This window comes from Agelaius tricolor, unplaced genomic scaffold (genome assembly GCF_023055355.1).
Source record: "Agelaius tricolor isolate 1412-34295 unplaced genomic scaffold, bAgeTri1.0.p SCAF_1, whole genome shotgun sequence".
Lineage (NCBI taxonomy): Eukaryota > Metazoa > Chordata > Aves > Passeriformes > Icteridae > Agelaius > Agelaius tricolor.
This window is the reverse complement of record NW_027269261.1, coordinates 61044331-61065928: the sequence shown is the minus strand read 5'-3', so window position 1 is coordinate 61065928 and position 21598 is coordinate 61044331. Positions and strand designations below refer to the sequence as shown.

Below are 21598 nucleotides of genomic sequence, written 5' to 3'. Positions count from 1 at the left end.
ATGACAATCAATTTTTGCTAATAAGCTGCCATCCTGAGAAACCCCTAAAGCCTCTCAGAATGTGCTTTCTGCAAAGATGACACTCTTGTTTATCTAAGCCATGTTACGGTGATATTTTTTGTTGTTATTGTCTTAATGTCCCTGAACAAATGCTTTAATCAGCTGGATTTTAAAATGTCTGTATTCTAAATTTCTAAGTGATAGGAGTAGCATACCTGAAGTAGAATGAACTTTGGAAGTTCAGATATGGAAGGAGAGATTTTTTTCCATCTAACTTCTTTTATTATAATAGAATATTATGAACCATATGATAGGTTAATTAAGTTAATCAAGATATTAAGAAGATATGTAGTTTTCTTATTAGTGATATTCAAACTCTTAGTGGCAACATAATGGGGAAGATGCCTTTTCTATTCCAGAAGAAACACTTTTTAGAAAACTTCTAGAAATGCCTTAACACAGGAAAGAAATACTTAATGTGGTCAGTAAATTTCAGGAGATGACATTTTCATTCCCCAAAAAAAGGACTATTCCTGAAAACCCATATACCTCATTTCAAAAATAGTAGTAAAATTTCAGTAACCTTTACATATCTGTGTGCTTTAGCCATTAAGATTGGTGTTACAGGAAGGGTTATATAGATGTGTTGAGAACTTGCTTTCTTCCTTAGGATTCTGGAACCCCATTTCCTGGGGTTGGAAATGCTAATTTTCTATGATCTCACTTGCTGCTTTGTATGACATAAGGTTGTGGGAGTAAGAGGTCTATGCCTAATAAAGCTCCTCTCAGAATACACTCTGATAGCTATTGGCTGCATTTTGGGGAAAACCTATTAAGTTCTTTCATCTACTCCGCAGTATTCATTGATCCAGAAAAAAAACCCTTCCTTCGAGGTTCAGATGTGAAAAGAAGCGACTGAGTGTGCACGCTTCCATTGACACACAGTCACTGGGGACTGAACTGCCAGGCTGAGGTCTTGATTTTCTCTGCCACAGGTCAGAGTTTCAGCAGCTGCCAAGGCAAATTTGGGCTTGCTGTGAATATTGCTGTTTGTGATTCATTAGGCTTAAAGTGTCTTGTATGGAAAGGGTAAGAACAGCCACTTGCTGAAGTGGTGTAAAAGCTGTTGCATTCCTGCTGGACAGTTTGTACTGCTGCTGTAATTGAAATACCAGTATTCAATCTGTAGTGTATTTCTGAGCTGTTTCACACACAGAGTTGTACACCTGAAATTTATACAACAGTATCTACAAATAATGTATTCAGATCACAGTTGTGACAGGCAAATCTTGTCAACTAGGGGTTTGTTCCTGGCTTTGTCAGAGTTGGGCTGTGACATTGGGCAGCTTGTCTGACCCTGCCTTCCCAGAAATGCACAGGAACCTCATTCCCATGTTATTTTCATCCCTTTGGAGAATATCTTTAATGTATTTTCCTTCAGTTTGCCTGGCTGCAAAATAAAAATATTTCTGTAGGAAGTATGCCATTCTTACACACCCATGAGGATTTTTTGAGACATTTGAATGACAGGTGCTATGCAAAATCAAATCAGTATTACATACCATGAGTGGAAAGAGCCCTGTGAATGTTGGTACCTGAGCAGATTCATTAATCTAAAAAGACATCATGCACCAAAATGTATTGGAAATCAAAATATTGAAACTGCAAATAAAATAACAATTGAAATTGGAAACATTTCTAACAGTGAAAAGAATGAATTTAAGTATCTTCCTTCTAAGAGCCAAGTTGTGTCTATTAAAATCAAGACTATCTTTCTGAAATAAGTAAATCATGGAGGAGTTACAGACTTGATACAGAAATCAGAACTGAATATCCTTGCTTATGTATGCAGAAAAAAATGATCTTTTCTGGCCTAAAATATCCATGCATATACATATTTTTTTGGCTGAACAGTCAGTCATAAGTTTGTGGCTAAACAGTGCTTTTCTCTAGAGGGATTTAAATTCCATCAAACATATTATTATGAACTGTTTAATGTAAGCTTGTTATATAGACAAACATAATGGCTCAGCTGTTTACTCTAGGCAGCTCTCTCCAACTGTATGGATAAACACATGTTGGAGATACTGCAGTTGTCCAGCATGCACCTCCTTGGATAAAGTTTATTTTGCACACGCTCAACATAGTGAATGAAACAAATGTCTTAAGTAGAAGCAAAATTCTGCAGACACTTCATGCCTCTAATGCATTTTTTGTGTTTGGCAGAAGTAGGATTGGTGTTGGTAAGCCTGTCAAACAAAATTCAGTACCTTTGGTGATGCCTGAGCTAATACGGGATGGGACATGATATCTACTGGATGTGTGATTCAGATATTTCCATACAGGATGGGATAATTGACACAAACCCTGTAAGTACAGGGGCAGCTGTCATAACCATGAGTTGTAAGGAGCAAGGTTTATTGTACAATGTGGCATACAAGCAGTTTGGTAATATTCTTCATCATTTGACTTGAATTGTGTGTCTTACATGACATACATGGCTAAATAGTTTCAGCTTTTTCAGAACTGTTCTCAGTTGAAATAGCAGTCTTTCTTTTGTCTTCCTTTGCAGCTTATAGGAAAATCAATGTGAATTGCATATGTGATCTAACTTTGGAGCTAGGGGTGGAGGTTTTTTCAGCCTACATTATTCCATAGTTCTGTGGTTTAAGAATATGTGATTTTGGTTTATATGCATGTAAGAATGAGTCTGAATGCTTTGGGGCCAGGTGGTTGGACAGGGATGGATGGATGGATGGATAGATAGATAGATAGATTAGATAGATGATAGAGTTCTAGATGTGAAGCAGTCTGTAGACACCTTTACTGACTGTGGAGGTGAGGTTCACTGTCTGTCTTAACACTTCTGTGAAAGTTGTGACTTCTGCCCTGTTAAATTCCCTGCCTGAATTCTTGGTTGTGCATTGGCTCAGCAGTTCATCGGGAAAGCCTAAGCCTTACTTCTGGGAATTGAGGGAAAAATAGCTGAAAGTTTGACATTCCTTTTTTTTTTTGTCTTAAAATATCTTGTCTGTGGAATATATTTTTTTTTCATTACCAGTGTTGCCTAATATTGCAGGAAGTTAATCAGGACTACCTTTCCAAGATATTTTTGACAGATGGAACATTATGTGTGACCTTGGTATTAATTCTGTGCCCTGGCTTGACTTCTGACTATCTGGAGGCATCTGCCAGTAAGAGGCAATAATTAACTGCTTGTGTCGTTTAGAAAATTGTACTGGTCAGAAAAACAGTTTGTTGCTAGTGCTGGAGCCATTGTATGACTAATTGCCGGGCTAACTTTGAACAAAAGAAATCTGTGACTAAATATTTAAGGATGTATTTTATCATCACAGTATTTAGTGACAGAGTTTTTGGGTGGCAAGGTCCTGTGTTTCCATGAGAGTCTGGGGACAAGTCTGACTGGGAAGACAGGGAGACCCCCCTCTCTGCTATGGGGCTAAATGAGACATTTGCCCTGGAGGGGAGGGTGACATATGCAGGACAGTCAGCAAGGATGCTCTTCCTTTCCCTGGGAAAATTGCCCTTTTTGCTATCTAGCACCTTTGATATCTCTGTTGCTGGAAGGAAGAAGTGTCACTGTAAAACTGCCTTTTCTTTTTCTTTACAGGCAACTCCTGTTGGCTGAGTCTCAGTTACTCTTGTCTACTCTTAAGCCTCAAGTGTGATATTTGGAGAATCTGGCCCAGGAACTGATGAGAATAGATCATTAGGACATTATGACATTTGTGTTTTGTTCTTGGTGAGGTGTTGGACTGCCGCACTGGTAGACCTGAGTGAGGGAAGGTTAGACATCCCAGTTTTTCCCAGACAAAAATAAAATAGATGACAATGTGGTCTGGCTAACTGTGAATGAAATAGGATTTTTAAACATACTTAATCCCTCTAGTATGTCATGCAAATGCTATCTCAAATAAACAGTGTAAGGAGGGAATCTATATTTCGTTAGCAAATAGCCAAATAATAGCCAAAATAATGCTTTGGCTATTTTAACAAAGAAGGTAAAAATTACCAAACACACTGTTGGTGAAGAAATTGGTTTAACTTGTTTACAGGATAAATAACAAATTGAAAAAGCTTGCACTAGCACCTACTGAGAATACTATGGAGAATTCCTGTGTTGCTTGTGTGTTTGCAAGGTTAGACCAAAATGTGGGTAAGATTTCTCACTTTGTTCGCATGTCAAAGCAACCCACGATGTGGTGGTCTCAAAGAATCATTGAGAGTTTGACTGTTAATTTCAGTGGAACCAGAATTTCATATGCATAATTTAATGACATAAATATCTTGTTTGTTCTAAAATTCTCATTTGCTACCCAAAACTCTTGAACTTCAACAAATCCTTCGTATTTGCAGAGTCTAGAACTAGGCTCAAAAGTCTGTTTATCATGATTTAATACGAGTAAACTTTTTATTGCCCAGATTATTAGCTTAATATGATTGTGCAGTTCTTTCTGACGTACTATTTTTAACAAGAAAAATAATTTATATGAGAAGGATTGATGGAATATTATGTGAAACATTCAGAATTATCCCCATTCTTAAATATGGTGTCTTGGTTAATAATGGAGGACTGAGGTGTTAATCTGCAAAATCTGTGTTGCATAAAAAAAGGTTTTGTGATATTTTTTTCTTTAAATGGTATTTTACAATTTTACGCAGAATAGATCATTATTCTCTGTGTGTGTATCCTCTTCTTTCATGTTACTGTAGAGCCTGAACAGATCACAGAACTCATGTCCCAGTTATACCAACAATCAGCCTAGAATTTATATGTATGTAAAAAGTTTCAGATTTTCAAATAAGCAGTTAAAAATATGACTGTCACTGTTGCTATATATTTTCCCCCAATCTCATTTAGCAGTCAAGCAACCAATTTTTGGTGAAGTTTTCACAAAAACATCAGATGCAGTTTCATAAAAGACCTAAGCTATTGAATTCTGGCAAAATTACAAAGAAGAATTTACAAAAAAAAACCCCAAGTAACTGGGTAACTTGGAATTTTTAAATGGACTTTGGAAGAGGAACCTATTTCCTTGCAATGGTACAAAATACAGTATATCACAGGAAAGAAGAGAGGCAGGGCCATTTAGAATAGTCATTTTATGAATTCTTGTGGTAGGTGAATCAGCTGGAACTGCTGGACCAGGTTCTATCAAGCTGTCATGATTCATTTTTGTATGCAGTTTTATGCATTATAAATTGCAGACTCATATAATTTTTTCAAGCAAAATATTTGGAAATAATTTAGGTGTACAGCTACCTAGTTAGTTCTAATTTCATCTTTGCTGCAAACTGAAGGTGTCAGTGCAGAGTGAGGTACAAGGAAAATACTGACGAAGCTCAGTATCTTTGGTGCATAATCTTGAAAAACTTTAGTAGGGAAAATACAAGAATTACCAAAGAATGACAGATTTTCATAACTATTTCTTCACTATAATGCTTATGGAAAGAGAGGTGAGTCATAATCTGGATCAATTTTTTTTTTTTTGGTGAGCTATGGGAGGTTTCATTATGCTCAGTTTGACTTTAACTGCAAAAGCCCTTCATCTGGAGTATATCTGACTGCAGTGATCATTAGCAATGATTACATTTTAAATTGAGATGCTAATGGCAGAGGAAGTGGGAGATTTTACAGAAAGGACATCAAGCAGCCTTAATGTTGAAAGCAGACATGAAAGTTTTTCATAGCGATTTAAGGATTTATATTACAGCACATAATTTAAATATTTTGACAGTTGTATGCTCTAGTCCATCATTTGTCTGTTAGTGAATGACAAGTCTTTGCAGTCAGAAATATTTTGACTTAATACACTTCCCCAAAATCTAATGGAAACGATTTTTTGTCAAATCATTACAAAATAGTAAGTGGTCTGCAGTGGACCTTTCATAAAGATCTTCCCCTAGAACTGTGCATCTCATGTTCCAATTAATCATATGTTCATTAGAAATTGGGCTCTGTCAGCCACACACACAAAGTCATGCTGAAAGATAACTCTGGATGAATGTGGAGAAAAAGCACTGGCTCTCAAAATGTGAGGAGAGGTATGAAGACTAATTTTCTCTTGTACTTTCCCTAGAATGCAGGATCCTCAGACAAAAGGCAATCCTTGGTACCAGTGCCTGGAGGGCAGGGCTGTTGGTTTGCATGAGAGCCCTTCAGCTAATAAGGAGCTGTTCAACACAAAGCTGATTGTTTCTGAACACTGCAGTGTCAGAGATTTTGTTGGCTGCTTAACCAGCACCATGCCATCTGGGGAAAACAGCACCTCTGCAAAAAGAAATAGAAAAGTGATGTTGCATCCAAGGCAGCAGGATGTGCTTCTCTGCTTTCACGGCCCAAGCAAGCACCATCGCATGGTGCTTTGTTTTGGATTTTGTTGTCTGTAGCTCAGAGTTCAGTTTACTGCACCTGTTTACATGGTGTTAGTATGCCCAGTAGCTGCAATTCTGCCTGATCATAAAAGGGAAAGACTCTTTATGGTCTGCACAAAAGTTCCTGAGTGTCTGTTCAAAGGCTGGACAACAGAGAATATCCAGTGATTGTTGTAAAAGTGCTGTTAATGTTGTAAAAGCAAATACTTAATAATACATGCTGGATTTATCTGTAAACGCCTTTGTTTTATCTGAAAATAATAATTTAGTCACTTTTTATTTGCTGAAGGCTCCAAATGCACTGAACAGGTACAGGTGCACTATCCATTAGTACACGTACACTGAACAATACATTTTATTTCTTTCTACTTCTGTAAAACCTATACCTGGTGCATTTACATCATACATTAATGAACTTAAAAAGAAGTTCAGCTTCTTGACCAAAAATCTGTCCAGTGCTGTGCTGAGTAAAGCTCCTATGGCCTTGGAACAAATGAGTGACTTAGGAAATAAAAGATGAAGAGAAGCATAGAGAGCTAAGGAAATCAGTGAGAATCTAAAGTGAGTTAGTATTTTCATACAACCCTTACTCTCCCTGTAATGTAGTCTTGTTTTACTTGGTTCCATATTTTTTTTCATGTGGCCTGCTTTATGCTGAACACACATAGTGGATTTCAGTCCTTGCTGTGTCATAAGGTTGCTTTGAATAAAGGCTTTATTGTCACTCTGGAACAGTTTTTGAAGGAACATGAGGCAATGGTAGGCATTATCTATAAATGTCAGAATATTATTCTGATAGTCAACATCTTACAGTGACTTTGATAAAACATGAGTTTTCCTGGATCCTCTAGGGAAGTGAGGAAGTAACCACCCCTGTTTCTCAGGTGTGAACACATATGGTAACATACTGACAAGTCATCTACCACTGAGAGAGCAGGCTTTGTTTCAAGAGAACACTGGGAGCAAGCCAAAATAAGGCTTTTAGAGTACAGAAGCATATGACAGGCCTAGATTAAAAGATATTCAGGGAAAATATTTTTCTCTGGTCATACCATACTTAACTGCAGTCAGCTTGCTGAGCATGAAAAAACGCTGCTGAATGCACCTTTCAATTAATTTTAATATGAAAAACTCCTCAGGATAATTGATGCACCATAATAGAAAATTAAAATCTAGAGGAAGTTTGGGGGAGTGAAGGTAATATTACATTTGCTGGAAGCATATACACAGATGTGCCTGCAGGAAAGAAGAGGCAACATCTGTGTTCTCTACAGTCACCAGTAAGGTGAGGCAAAGGCAAATTTTAATTGAATTTACTAGGAAAATAACAAGTATATATAGGCAAGGAAAATCAGTACACTGAAGGTATAACAGGGGCAGGCACTGATCTCTTCTCTCTGGTGCCCAGTGACAGGACCTGAAGGAATGGCCTGAAGTTGTGTCAGGGGAGTTGTAGGTTGGATATCAGGAAAAGGTTCTTCACCCAGAGGAGATTGGGGATGATAACAGGCTGCCTGGGGAAGTGAGCACAACAGCAGCTTGACAGAGTTCAGGAAGTGTTTGGACAATGCTCTCAGGCACACGTGTGGCTATTGGGGATGGTGCTGTGCAGGGCCAGGAGCTGGACTCAGTGATCCTTGTGGGTCCCTTGCAGCTCAGAGTATTCTATGATTCTGTGGTTCTCTTTTGAGATGTGGATTACAGTGTTTTATTTTTATAGTCTTTGATACTGAAAGGAGCTCATAGGTACTGTTTTTGCTGTGTATGTTACTGGTGTTAAAAGCTTAAGAGCTGAACTATTTTCATAAACTAAAAATGGAAGAAATTTTACACAGCAGGACTACTTATAAAAATAATTTTTCTACTTTTTGGCCACATGTCTCCTGTTAATTCCTTATGGTTAGTCAAAGTGTCAATCCTACAAATAAACTAAAATATAAGCTTAGAAAATAATACAGCTTGTGTGTTTCTTTGATAAGCAAAACCATATGAAATTACACATATGATTAGATCTGCCAGTTTCTGTGGAATTACAATTTTTTCCCTAACTGCCAAGCAGCAAAATAAAAAGCTATGGTACTCTGGCCTCAGCTCTGCAAATTTTTGCCAGTTTTAGCAGCCATTTGTCACATGAAAAATCACACTGATTTTAATGGAGGGAATTCCAAGATTTTGGTGCATTAAAGGCATTTTATTTCTGAACAAATTCTTCATCCAGCTTGTAAGATTATGATGTTATTTTGCATACAAGATGCAATAACTCTGATGAATTTGCTGTAAAATTATTGTGATTCTAAAATTAAGAAGAAAGTGCAGATAAGCAGATGTTTACAAATCATGCTGTCTGTAGAAGTTTTTGCTAAATTTATAAACATAAAGCATACTTCTATCACTATAGAAATAACAAATTAAATTTCCATAATTCTGTGAGTAAATTAAAATGGAACATTTACTTTTTAAGGTTATAAAAAGATCAGTGTTTTCAAGTTTCACAATAATGATGATGATCACATTGTTTAATAAGGCAATTTAATGCTGAAGCATGAATGCTTAAGAATAAAAAACAAGATCTGACCTCTTAAGATTTAAGAACACCTCCAAAGACTCCTAAGCATATAAATAATAAACCATAGCAGCAATCATCTTGAAAATCAGCAAGGCACAAATCAAGAATTGCTAAGAATAAAAAAAAATAGTTCTGACTTCCATATGACATTCTAATCCCATTTAAACTGATGGGAACCTCCTGTTACTTGAACTTAAGATTTAACCTTTTGTCTTTTTGTATGCTTTCGAAGCACATATAGGCATTCAGATGTCAAATTGATAAAACAAATTGCTTGAAAATTATGCAGAGCATGGGGAAGTGAAGGTGAAACATAGGCAGAAAACCTGGAGAAGAAAGTTAACAGTAGAATTTGATGGCTTCCATACCTCTTCCTTTCCAACATTTTTTCTCAACGAAAGATTAGTTCATGTAACACTCCTATAACTAGGTAACTAAACAAAGTATGGGCTTATCTTAATTTTTATGGCATGCTTTACTTATAAAAACTTTACCACTTTATTTACTTTCACACTTTCTGCTGGGAGGGATAAGATAGATTCCTTTTGTATTTTATTTCAAAATTCCCAGCAGTCTTCCAGGAGCATTTTTCTTAATGGGAAGCTGGTAGTATGGGTCATGTAAAGAAGGTCTGTTACTTAGGAAATGTTCATTTGAGTGTAGTATTGCAGGCAATCTACAGATCAGCTTTCAGCAAACAGTTATGGGGTGTTATGAGCGGCCATTCCATCCAGCAGCTCCAGAGCCTGACAGTTTTTCGTGGCTGCTGGATCCCAGCATGAGGTGCCCTAAAACCTAGCGGTCTCCTTCCCAGATGATGGACATGGCAGCTGCTTTCCTGTTTTGAGGTTTGACCAGCAGCAAGGCTAAACAGGTACCCCAGAGACTCGCACACACAGACAGAGGACGTGGCTGCTCAGGCTAACAGAGACAGGGTACTGCCGTCCACAGCATCCACACACACAACGCTTTCAGGAGTGATCTTACATCCAGGTTCCCTTCCTCCTCTTCCACTGGTAAGGATTGGCATTCGGTAGTGAAAGTACACACACTTTTGTGCATCCTCCAAGCACTGGTGTGGCCCCTCTGCCCGCCCACCCTCCTGCCTGGATCCCCTTACCCACCCCATGGCTCTCTGCTCACCAGCTGGTCCCACTAGGTGCTTGTTGGAAACAGTCCCACAGGTACTCCACACTTGTGGATCCCCAAAAATATCAACATGAACTCTGCCCACCTCATACCCCTGCGGGGTCCCAGAGCCACTCAGTGGCTAGTTCAGCTTGAGAATTGTGAGTGAATGCACACCCCACATACCTCATGCACACCCCTCAGTTTCTTAATGGCGCATCAATTAGAATCCGGAGGTTTTTGGCATTGTTTGTTTATCCCTTGTCTAACAGTTTGTGTCCCTGTGCTTTTGTTTATCACTTCCCCTCTCAGACTGCTATCCCCTTGAAGAGGTTCTTGATTGGATAAAGTTAATGAAGTTGATACTTTTCCAAATGCCCTACACAAACAGGCTGTGGCATTGGTGACAGTGACAGCTTGAGCTCTGTAATCTGTTTTCAAGCTACCCAAAGGCTGGGCAGGCATCTGGCTAGTTAGACAGTGTTCCTGGTCCCTGACCCCAGTTCAGTGGCAGGTTTTGCAGTGGTGGTTTAAGATGTTAGTCCAGCAGCTGTCCATCCCTGTGCTTGCCAAAGGCTTCCCTCCATTTCGGAGCAGCAGGTGTGAACACATGACAACTCCTCGGTCGCTACTGGTCATATTTTAGCATATAAACAAATCACTAATGAAGATTAACAAAGTGTTTGCTTGTTCCATTGCAATTTGCAGTAACTTTGGCCCTGGCACATCTGATTCTGCTGTTCCACAAGGGCACTGCAAGACTGAACTGAGAAGTTTTGGGCTTGGATGCAGGACGGCAAAATGCACTTCCCTTGGTGGCAACACTCATCCCTACTGAGCTAGAACATCTTAATTGATATAAGCTCCAGTCACTGTGTTAATAGCTTTGTAAACATAACTTATCTATGTGTTTCTTAATCTTTATTAGTGTTCTATCTTGCTAAATTTTTGTGAGTTTTTTAAACTGTTTTTGTTCTGTTTCCTGGATTTTCATTTTCCTATTGTACAGAGTTCAGTGTGAGAAACATTGCACTAGATTGAAGAGCTGGTTGGTGCCAGCTCCTAGAATTTTTGGCATAACAGATCTCTATCTCAGATCTTACAATCCTTCCAGTAAAACTGAAATCCAGAATTTCTTCCTAAATAGGAAAAAAGTGAGAAAGATTGAGGAAAGTGTATGAAGAAAGCATGTAGTGCAGATAAGATGCAGAAAAGCTAGAGGCACAAAGACCCAAGTGAACAGAGAGTTAGTGGGACTTGCAGTAGTGTATGACTTGTTCTCAAACCTCCTCAAGGATTTTATAATCTGCAGTGTACTATGTGTTGGAAATTGCATTTTTTTAAGAGATGCTAAGACCCAGTTCTTTCATGTGTATCAACAGTAAATAAAATCTTACTCAAATGAGTAGCTCCGGTCTATTCCACTTGAACTGTTTGCAATAGAAGTAATGCATCTTGGCATCTCTAAGTGCCCCAGAACAATTTCTTTGAGCTACTGTAATACTCCTACATTGAACAGACTGTAGTTCACAGCAGGATTTCTCCTGCAGTGTGGTGATATCCCAGATGAGTCACAGCAACAGCATCTAGTCCAGCCAGCAAAATACTGATTATGGCAAGAATAGCTGCAACTACGGGCAGCAAATCTGTGTCCTCAGTTCAAGAATATGTCTGCATTTCAGCTTGAGGTTGATGCTATGTCTCTTTTAATTCCTTTATTACAAGGGGAAGATTTTTTAGCTTGTCTTTGTTGAGCTGGGGTTCTTCTTCCCCAGCTCAGCAGATATCCTGAGAGAATATAGACCACAGGTCTGTAATGCAGCTGTGAATTTTTATGACAGTACAACAACAGATGTTCTGTATTTGAATTCATTTTCAGATGCTACTATTTTGATAAACAGCATTCAGGGACTTTTTACTTTGTTGTCTAAGTGTTTTCTAATTTGGCATTATGGAGTGGAATGTTGAATTCTGAGACTAGAGAAAATGATAAGTTATGATGGCTTTATCATCAACACAGATGAATTGAATAAGTGAACAATATGAACATTTGTGCAAAAGTAACTGTATATTTCAAAAATTCAATGAGCACCAGGAAAACAAATGTTTTCAGGGACAGACGTCTTGTTAATTTCTAGATTTTAGGGCTAATCCAAGGTTATTGTATGGATGCTTTCTTCCTATGAGTAAAAGCTTCATACTGGGCTTTTTGTTTCTTCTGATATCTTTATTTTTTTCGGTTCAGGTATACTTATTGTTGCACTGCAGAGATCTTACTTAATTTCTCATAGCACTTCCACAGTTACATGTGAATGAAACAGCTTCTGAGTGAAGGAAATCAGCTATCTTGGGAACTGCTAAAGGTTTCCTAGCAGGGAGTGTAGGGAGTGCAAGATTCAGTCAAAGTCAGCGTGAAGGACCTGGACCCATCTGTGGAAGGTCTGCTTCATAGCTTAAGTGTGCCTGTTTAAGACATCTGGCTGTTAACATAACAGTTAGACATGGAAATTTAAGGAGTTACTTGATGGAGACATAATGGTGATGGGAGAGAGATTTGATCACTCCCAGTTCTGCCTTCTGGAGTTGACGTGAGACTTGCCATTGCCTTCCAGCAGCAGTCCATTACAGCCATAAGAGATTTGGAGATCTGACCTTACTGTGGGATGAGGACAATTGGATTTGGCCTTGAGAAGTTAAGAAGTTTGCTGCAATGTCTGGACACCTCTATGAAATCGTTCTGACATGCAGCAAAGAAATTTCAAGTATGCATTTTTTATTTTGGTTTCTTTCCCTGCCCATATTTTTTTCCCACCATAATTTTTCCTCACAAATTTGTCTTCTAAAACTAATTATTTTCAGCTTTAAAAGATGGTTCATTTAGCTGCTGAATTTCTAATTGTGGTTATTGGCATGTGATCTTTGGAATTAATGGAAAGTTAATGGAGCTGGGTCTGTGAACAACTTCTAAGACACTTACAGAAGATGACAGAAAAGGTTCATATAAAAATGAAAGGAGGTTGCATTGAAAATATTTAGGTGTCTGCAAACATCAGAAGTTGTAAAATCCATGATGTGGAATATGAATATTTGACTAGGTGAACTATGGCTGCTAAGGCTTGCCCTCTTCTTTGCTTTTAGTCTTTCCTTGGCATTTTGACTGGAAACTGGAATTTGGTATTTGGCTTTTGGCGGGTGGCATCGTGCAGTAATCATGAAGTCTCTTCCCAGGAGACATAAATATTTTATTTTTCATTGTCACTTTTAAGGCTGGCTGTTAGGACAGTGCAAATAGTTCTGAAGTACTTTTAGCTTCAAACTGTATTATTTGTGTATTAAAGAGTAGTAAAGGAGATAATGTGTAGTAGAAATCAGTGTCTAATGTCAGTTTCAAATGCTAGACTTCTGAGTGCTCCTGAATATGTTAACACTTTTATCTCTATTTTCTATATTGCTGTATAATAAATCTTTTACAAAAAACAGTCTAAATGACCACATTAAAAAGAGAACCTGCTGTACAAAAATATTGGCAGATACACAAAGTTAAGAAAAAATAAAATGTGTCCTTTGGCTAGCTGCTCTCAGTTGTTCCTGAAACAAGTAAAATAAGGAATAGAAAATACTTGAAAGTTTGTTTTTATTTTAATTAGCTATGTTTAAATTCTAAGCATGGATTCAAAGCTTCATCAAGGTGTTGGCCTTGCTGTGAGTTGAAGACTCATGGGTAGGCCTGAGGATGCAGTGTAACCAACTTCCTCTCCTGATGGTGTATTTGTAACAATATGTGAGGTGGAGGGACTGAGGGAAACATGGGAGTTGTGGGATCGTGAGTTTAGCCATGGCTTTTCACCTGTGATGAGCAATGGCATCTGTTGCCTCCATCTGTTCTGTTTCACTGCTTATCTTGCCATGTGTGATACCAGGCAGGGAGCCCTAAAAAGGGGAAAAAGGGGTCACTTAGTGAAAGTAAAATGAATGCTGCTCGTAAGTCCCCGGGCAACAGTTGGAAGGATATGTGTGGTCTTTTGCCTGGCAGAGAGGAAGATGCAACAGGATACTAAAAATGTGATTAATGTCTTGCAAGCAAGTTTTCCTAATTGAGCTTCTATCCAGGATAAGTACTATGTTGTCTGACAAATACTGTACAGAAAATAAAGTTCAGAAACTCCATCACCCGTAGAGAATATCCATTTGGTGGAGCTTCCTGATTTAAAATAGCTTTGCAGCTACTGTTCAAAAATCCGTTCTTCATAAAACCAGCAAGCAGGAATATGTAGAAGTTTTGGCAACCAAGAGTAGATTTCAGTGAGAGAACAGTGGGATACATTAAGGGAAAATAACTGGTCGCTGCAATAAACATCTTCAGCTTTTCTAATAAATCTACTCGATTTGGGCAGCAGCTTTTCAGCTCTTGGCAGGCTTGTAGGATGTTCTGTAGCAAAGACAAGAATTTGGAAAACCTCAGGGGGCAAGCCTGGCTGCAGTCTGTGACAGCTGGTAATGTATGAATCTAAAAATGGTGTGAGTATTTTTTAAAAGTTTCTTACGAGCAGCATAATTTGTAGAGATCAGAACCACATTTTATAAATAGATATTTTTTTAATCAGATGAATTTCAGTTCTAGATGAAGTGTGTCTTTCTTTTGTCAGGGGTTGTGTGATTTATGACTCATTCTGTACCTGAAATATTTTGGTTAAAGAAATCACTTTTACGTGTGAAACATTTCATTCCGACTCATATTATTGACAATAATATGAAAGAAGAGTTGCTGTGAAGTTTCTTTTCATCATGTATTTATTTAATCATTGTTGGAAATTAGAAAGAGGATGGAGCCAAAATACAGGATATACTACATGTATATCAGAACAGCAGTTTTGCTAATACAAACCCTTTGCAGAAGATGCAGTAGAGATTAAAAAACTCACAATCCCTCTATGGGCATCCCTACCACATTCAGCAGACAGGTTTGGCTAAAGTAAGAAAAATTGAAAGCAAAAGTTGAAACAACCAAAATATTTTTTGAGTGTTTGGAAAGTGAAACATTTTTTTCCCTCACAGAAGGATGTATTTAGTCAAAATTTGCTCTGAAAAGTAACTTTTTAAACTGGTAATGATACACAGAAAAAAAGTGTTATTTGACCTAGAATTAGTTTTGCTTGCTTAAGACTTTGCTAAGAAAGATAAAAGCTATTTATATTCACATCTAAACAATTCTCCATATTGTTCCATTTTTGCAATCACTCCTGGGGTACCAGGCCTAGGCAACTAAAAATTCAGAATGCTGAGTTGGTGCACAGGTTGCTGCATATCCTCTAGAAATAATAACATTTTATTTTAGAAAGCTAGCACTGTTAGAAAAATTTTCTTCTTGCATGCTTCATTTTCTCATTATAGTCTTCACATTTGTGTAGCTTCCAAAATATGGTAGTGTGTGTGAAAGGAGTGTGTCAGAATATCCACACAGTAATCTTTTAATTGACAAGTGAAGGTCTCTCATTCTGTAAGTCAGTGCAAATTTTGCAATTCATGTCAGTAATTAGGATTTCATGCAGTGCTGTCACAGCCATCTTGATTTTTTGACTCAGCCATCATACCTAATTTATTGTTTTTCAGTCATGTATCAGAATTTGAGATTAGATTCCATAATTGTGGAATGAAAAAATGTTTTGGCAATGATGTGAGAAGTCTTGGAAAGTTGAAACAATTAGAAATTGAATGAAAAGACCTACCTTTGCTCCATACTGAGAGGACACATCTGTAAATTTGTGTTCTCAAAATTCGAGATCTCCTCACCAGTATAGTTATTTGGTATTCATAATTCAAGTTTTTTGGGAGAGGAGCAACTTAAAATCACAGATTCACAAATTCAAAGAATATTCTAAGTTGGAAGGGACCCAGAAGGATCATTGAGTCCAACTCTTTAAGTAAATGGCCCTTATCCTTTAATATAATTTTGTATTCCTTGCACATCTAAAACTTCCACAGAAGCCAGTCATAGTTTTATATGCAGTTTAAAAACGTAGGACCAGAACTATAAATGTAGGTGATTTTTTTCTAATTTAGTTTAAATAAATTATGCTAAATATAATCCCAAAAGACATTTCCAGAAAGAATTTTACTTGCCTTACAAATGACAACAAAAGTTTTTGTTGAGAATGGGGCACCAATAAGAGTTGCATTTGCTTAGCCATAAGTGTTTGAAAAATCTTCTGATACACAGCAGGTAATTTCAGAGATAAAGAGAAAAGGAGAGAGAAAAATTGTCTCCATTTCTCCGCCTTCTATTTGGAGATAATTAAGTTCAGAGGTTCTGAAGGAACATTGACTGTGTTCCAGGATGGCCTCCACACCAGAAAATGAAATTAATCAGTCATTGCTATATTAAGTGAAAATGAATTAGTTGAAGACAAAACACTGTACTTTCATTAGTCATGTCAGGATGCAGATGTGAAGATATATATCTTTGCATAAATGTTCACAGAAAAACAACATAATTAAATTCACTATTGAAACAAACTAATTAAATTCACTGCTGTTATGCAACAGATATTCTCTTAAGCATATGATATTTGGCTTACAAGAGTAAGCAGTAGGTTCTTTATCTGTGTTTTGTCTTTGATGATAGGAGAATTTAATTCTTGTTAATCTGGGGTGCCTGGATTCAGGCAGTGACTCAGGAAGACATCTGTGTTTATGCTTAGCACAAACAGTCCATCTAAATCTCACTGGCTGCAAGTTTTTCTTTTGTTTTAATAATGTTTCCCTGAGGAGTACAGTATGCAATCTGATCTCACAGTTTTAGAACTGTCCCTCGAGATGGTTCCAATAAGACCACTTTTGTCCAATGGCTAGAAGTGAAACAAAAAGTTTTGCTTTACATATTTTCATGGAATTTCACAAATTAGTGTCAAAGCAACCTTCACTGAGCATTTGCTTTAATTTCTGAAATGTATCTGGTAACAGAAAACACTTAAAAATCACCTGTTAACTAAAAATTATTCAGAATTGAGAATATTTGAATGGAGAGAATGCAAAGTAGGTGAGTGGCAGTGATGTACACAACCTGTTGGGCAAGAGTTGTGGACTCTGCACAGCTTGGAAAAGAACAGCAGATCACAGAGTGTCTGCCCCACAGAGAGCACAGTCCTACATGGACCTCTTCAGATATCCTTCAGTCATAGAATTGTTTAGGTTGGAAAACACCTTTAAGATCATCCAACCAAGAGTCCAGAGTTAATCTAAGTCTGCCAAGTGCACCAATAAACCATGTCCTTAACTGCTACATCTTCACATCTTTTAAATACCTCTAGAATTGGTGATTCAGCCACTTCCCTGAGTAGTCTTGTTCTAATGTCTGACAACCCTCTTGGTGAAGAAGTTTTTCCTAATATCCAATGTAAACCTTTCCTTAGGCAGCTTGAGGCCTTTTCCTCTCATTCTGCCACTTGTTACATGGGAGAAGTGGCTGACCCCCAGCACACTACAACCTCCTTTCAGGCAGTTGTAGAGAATGATGAGGTCACCCTGAGACTCCTTTTCTCCAGGCTAAAGTCCCCAACTCTCTAAGCTGCTCCACATAGGACTGACTTGTGCTCTTCAGGACTCCATTTATGCTGTTTGACAGTAGCTGGGAGTAGAAGGCTCTGAGAAACAGGATTTAGAATGGCAGTAAGAGAATTTCATAAGAATGGGATTAATCCCTAGATTTTATATTTGCTTTAAGAACAGCTTTAAAAAGAGAATATTTTAAAAATAATCAAAGAAACATTTTCACTCAACTGAGGAAGCGTTATGAGGAGTGGCTGAGGTCACTTTTTTTGTTCAGCCTGGAGGAGACTGAAGGGAGATCTCATTGTAAGCTTCAAAATCCTCATAGGAGGGGAAGCAGAGGGGCAGGCACCAAACTTTTCACTCTCATGACCAGTGACAGGACTCGAGGGAATGGCCTGAAGTTGTGCCGGAGGGGGTTTAGGTTGGGTATTAGGAAAGGATTCTTCACCCAGAGAGTGGTTGGGCACTGGAACAGACTCCCCAGGAAAATGGTCACAGCAGCAGCCTGACAGAGTTCATGAAGAGTTTGGACAATGCTCTCAGGCACATGGTGTGACTCTGGGGGAATCCTGTGAAGGGCCAGGAGATGGACTCAGTAATTCTTGTCAATGATTCTTGAGTCTCTTCCAAATCAGGATGTGCTATGATTCTCTATTTGTAGAAGTTATACTGAATATTGACATTTTACAAAGCATAGGTTTCTTTTAAATTTTGTATGAAGAGGACTGTGTTGAGGGGCCAACATCAGTGTTTCAGTATGGCAGACTGTTTAGGCAAAAAAATCTTATATAATTTGTTTATTAATATGTTTATTTTCTGTTTGTATAAGCAAATAATCTTGAATGCATGGTTATATTCAGTAATGTAGTACTTGTGTAATCATTTGATGATCATTTGATGCTAAGTCCACAAATTACATACACTGCTGACAAGAGAGAGCTTTTGAATAAACTATTGCTGCTGCCTATATATGATGGCAATGCATTGTAATAAATACTATTTTCTATGTACATTTATGATATATTATTATTTTTCCCCCTCCACTGTAATTTTCTACAGGAAACTTCTTCAGAAGTTCACAGGTGGGCTGTGAACTACAAGGAAGCATTTTTTCAAAGAGCAAAATTGAAAGACTAATCCTTTCAGCAAAAGACTGGTAAATCTTTGATAGTAATTTTGCTAACACCTTATGTATTAATATGCTTGTTTTTTATACTCACAAACACACCTCCCTGCTGTACAAAGCCTACTGTAATTTAAAGGAAGAACTACTGAATTTATGCATCATTTAACCTATTTTAAATCTTCTTTTTATGTACAACTCAAGACCCCAAGCAGACATGGACTGCTGAAATAAAGAGTGAAAAATGCAAAGATTTTGTCCCAAAATAATGACAGGGTAATTCCTGTAAACACATTAGGGAAGCAAATAGTATGACCTCTGTTGCCTTGTTTGATACAGTTTTTCTTCTTTTTGCATTGACAGAGACTGTTAGGCAGTAAAGCCCTATTGATCTACAGACAGCAAAGGTAGGAATTCATCAGTTAAAAGCTTGTCTGAAAATCTAAAATCCAAGTCGTTATAAGGCTAACATATGGGGGAGAATAAGGCAGAAACAAGGAAGGAACAGCTGCCCTAGGGAAGCAGTTATAACTTAATTTCTTGGTGATTAGTAAATAGGAATTTGAAGACTGTGTTGTAGGGTCAGAGAAGAAGAGCCATGGCCCAGGTAACAGATTGAATCTGGGAAGATCTAATGCTCAGATGCTTAAAGAGAAACTTTCTTGTAATTGTAGGTTCAGAGCCTAAGGGTAAAACTCTCAAAACCTCCTAAGTAATTTGGGACCTCAGTTTCCATTTCAAAATAAGATTCTCAGGTAATTTCTGAAAAATATTCTGAATTGCTTTTCAAAATTTTGCCCTCAGCTTTTTTATGCATTAATTGCTCCATAAAGAGGAAATGCATATTCAACTTTAAGAAGTGGTTAAATTCTACTGGTGATAATCTGATGATGATGTCATTTTTATAGCTATATTCCTGAACATGACTTTGTTGTGATAATGACTAAGAGTAGGTTTTGGTATGATGGGATCTGGTTATGATTTTACAGTAAGAAGCATGAGTCAGTACTTTTTAGCTCAGAATAGCATCTCTTTCTTACCCCTTCCATGAGCCAGTAGAGTTAGCACTGAATGGATTTAATCTACTGACTTTATCCATGAAATAAAGGTTCTTAACCATTGAGCTGTAATGCAACCACATGTGCTGTCAAGAGAAAAGGATAACAATAAAAATGTTGTGAAGAATATATTCCTTTTGCAGCCCATACAAATCTTAATCTGTAAATCCTTCGTCAAAAACACAGGTTGCCCTCCCTTTGCCTTGTTCTTACTGCCCCTGTTCCTTTTACAGCAACAGGTTTCTGTGATAGCAGTTTCAGGGAAGTACACGAAGCTGATGTGGGGCATATGGTTAATCAGTGGTAAATCAGTGATGCAAATTGTGAACAGCACTCATTGTGAAGGAATGGGAATGGATAAACATATCCTGCACTGCAGAAAATCAGAACAGGATTGGATTAATCAGCCCAGCATGTATTAGGAGGAGGCCAGGGCAAGCCCTATTCATTTGAATTTCAGCTTGTCACAGCTCTCCAAGCCAGAGTGTCTGTAATTAAATAAAAAAATCAATGTTAATGCTCAGCTGGGTCACACAGCTCAAATCAGAAGATAATCAGGAAGTGCTGGAAAATTAAAGGTTTCATATAAATATTCTGTGGGCTGTACTTCACATTACTAATGTTCTTCAGTACTGTTTTTTCAGAACAAGTATTACATGGTGGTGTGATGCAATTAGAGCTGCTTGACACTTAGCAAGGACAGGTGTCCCTATGCTTATTTGTGAATGTAACAAGAGTAGAGTAGAATAGAATAGAATAGAATAGAATAGAATAGAATAGAATAGAATAGAATAGAATAGAATAGAATAGAGAAGGGGTGTGGTGTTGTAGCATGCATGAATTGTTGCATCATGCATGGATTGCACATTTTCAAGCTAGAAAAAGATGGCACACAAAAGATGGCTCAATTTCTAGCCAACTCTCAGAGCTTGCAGGACTTGTGGCTTTTAGAGTGACATGGATGTCCCAGCAACTCTAAAAGCAGTTTATGTGATGCCATGGTCCTGCTTTAGGAGTTGCATGACCTGCATCATACCTCAGATGGAAAGAAAATTAGAATCTTCTTACAGATACTGATCCTCTGTGAGCAGGATCACATGGGGTATTTATGGCACCAGGGGATGATGATGCTGATGATGTCATTAACATCTGTTAATGATTATGACTTGTTGAAATGAGTTGAGAGGAAGCTGCAAAAATGGTCAGAGGGTTGGAGCGCCCCTCCAATAAATGCAGGCTGAGAGAAGAGAAGGCTCTGGGGAGTCCTTATAGCACCTTCAGTACCTAAACAGAGCCTACAAGAGAGCAGGAGAAGGACTTTTTACAAGGGCATAAAAGGGCATAGGGCAAGGAGAAATTGCTTTAAACTGAAAGAGGATGGGTTTAGATTAGATATAAGGAAGAAATTATTTACTGTGAGGATGGTAGGCTCTGGAATTGGTTGTTCAGACAAGTTGCAGATTCATCATCCCTGGAAGTGTTCAGAGTTGGGTTGGATGAGGCTTTGAGCACCATAATCAACTGGAAGATGTCCCTGTCCATAGCAGGGTGGTTGGAACTAGATCTTGGAGGTCACTTCAACCCAAACTGTTCTGTCAATCTTTGATGATAACAAAAATGCTCTTTACTCACATTTCTATAATGATTTTAATACAAGTGAGAATATTTTATCAAGAAAAATTCTTCATGCAAAGGAATCTTTTTTGGGAAGACCTATGAGCTGGAGAAGCAGTAATTTCTTCCAGGCTAGTTTAGAGATCTGTCTCACTGGTCCCAAAG

The 21598-nt window shown here is 37.9% G+C and overlaps 1 protein-coding gene across 3 annotated transcripts in view; it reads left to right on the top strand.

Moving 5' to 3' along the window:
- The window catches only part of TMEM200A (transmembrane protein 200A), a 52754-nt gene that overhangs the window by 12312 nt on the left and 18844 nt on the right, over nt 1-21598 (top strand). Inside the window, exon 2 of one of the 3 annotated variants that reach the window (XM_071436618.1) lies at nt 19125-19168. The exons of the other annotated variants lie outside the window; for them this stretch is intronic. The gene's annotated coding sequence lies outside the window, so the exon portion shown is untranslated. The remainder of the gene's footprint in view (nt 1-19124; nt 19169-21598) is intronic. 3 annotated transcript variants of the gene reach the window in all.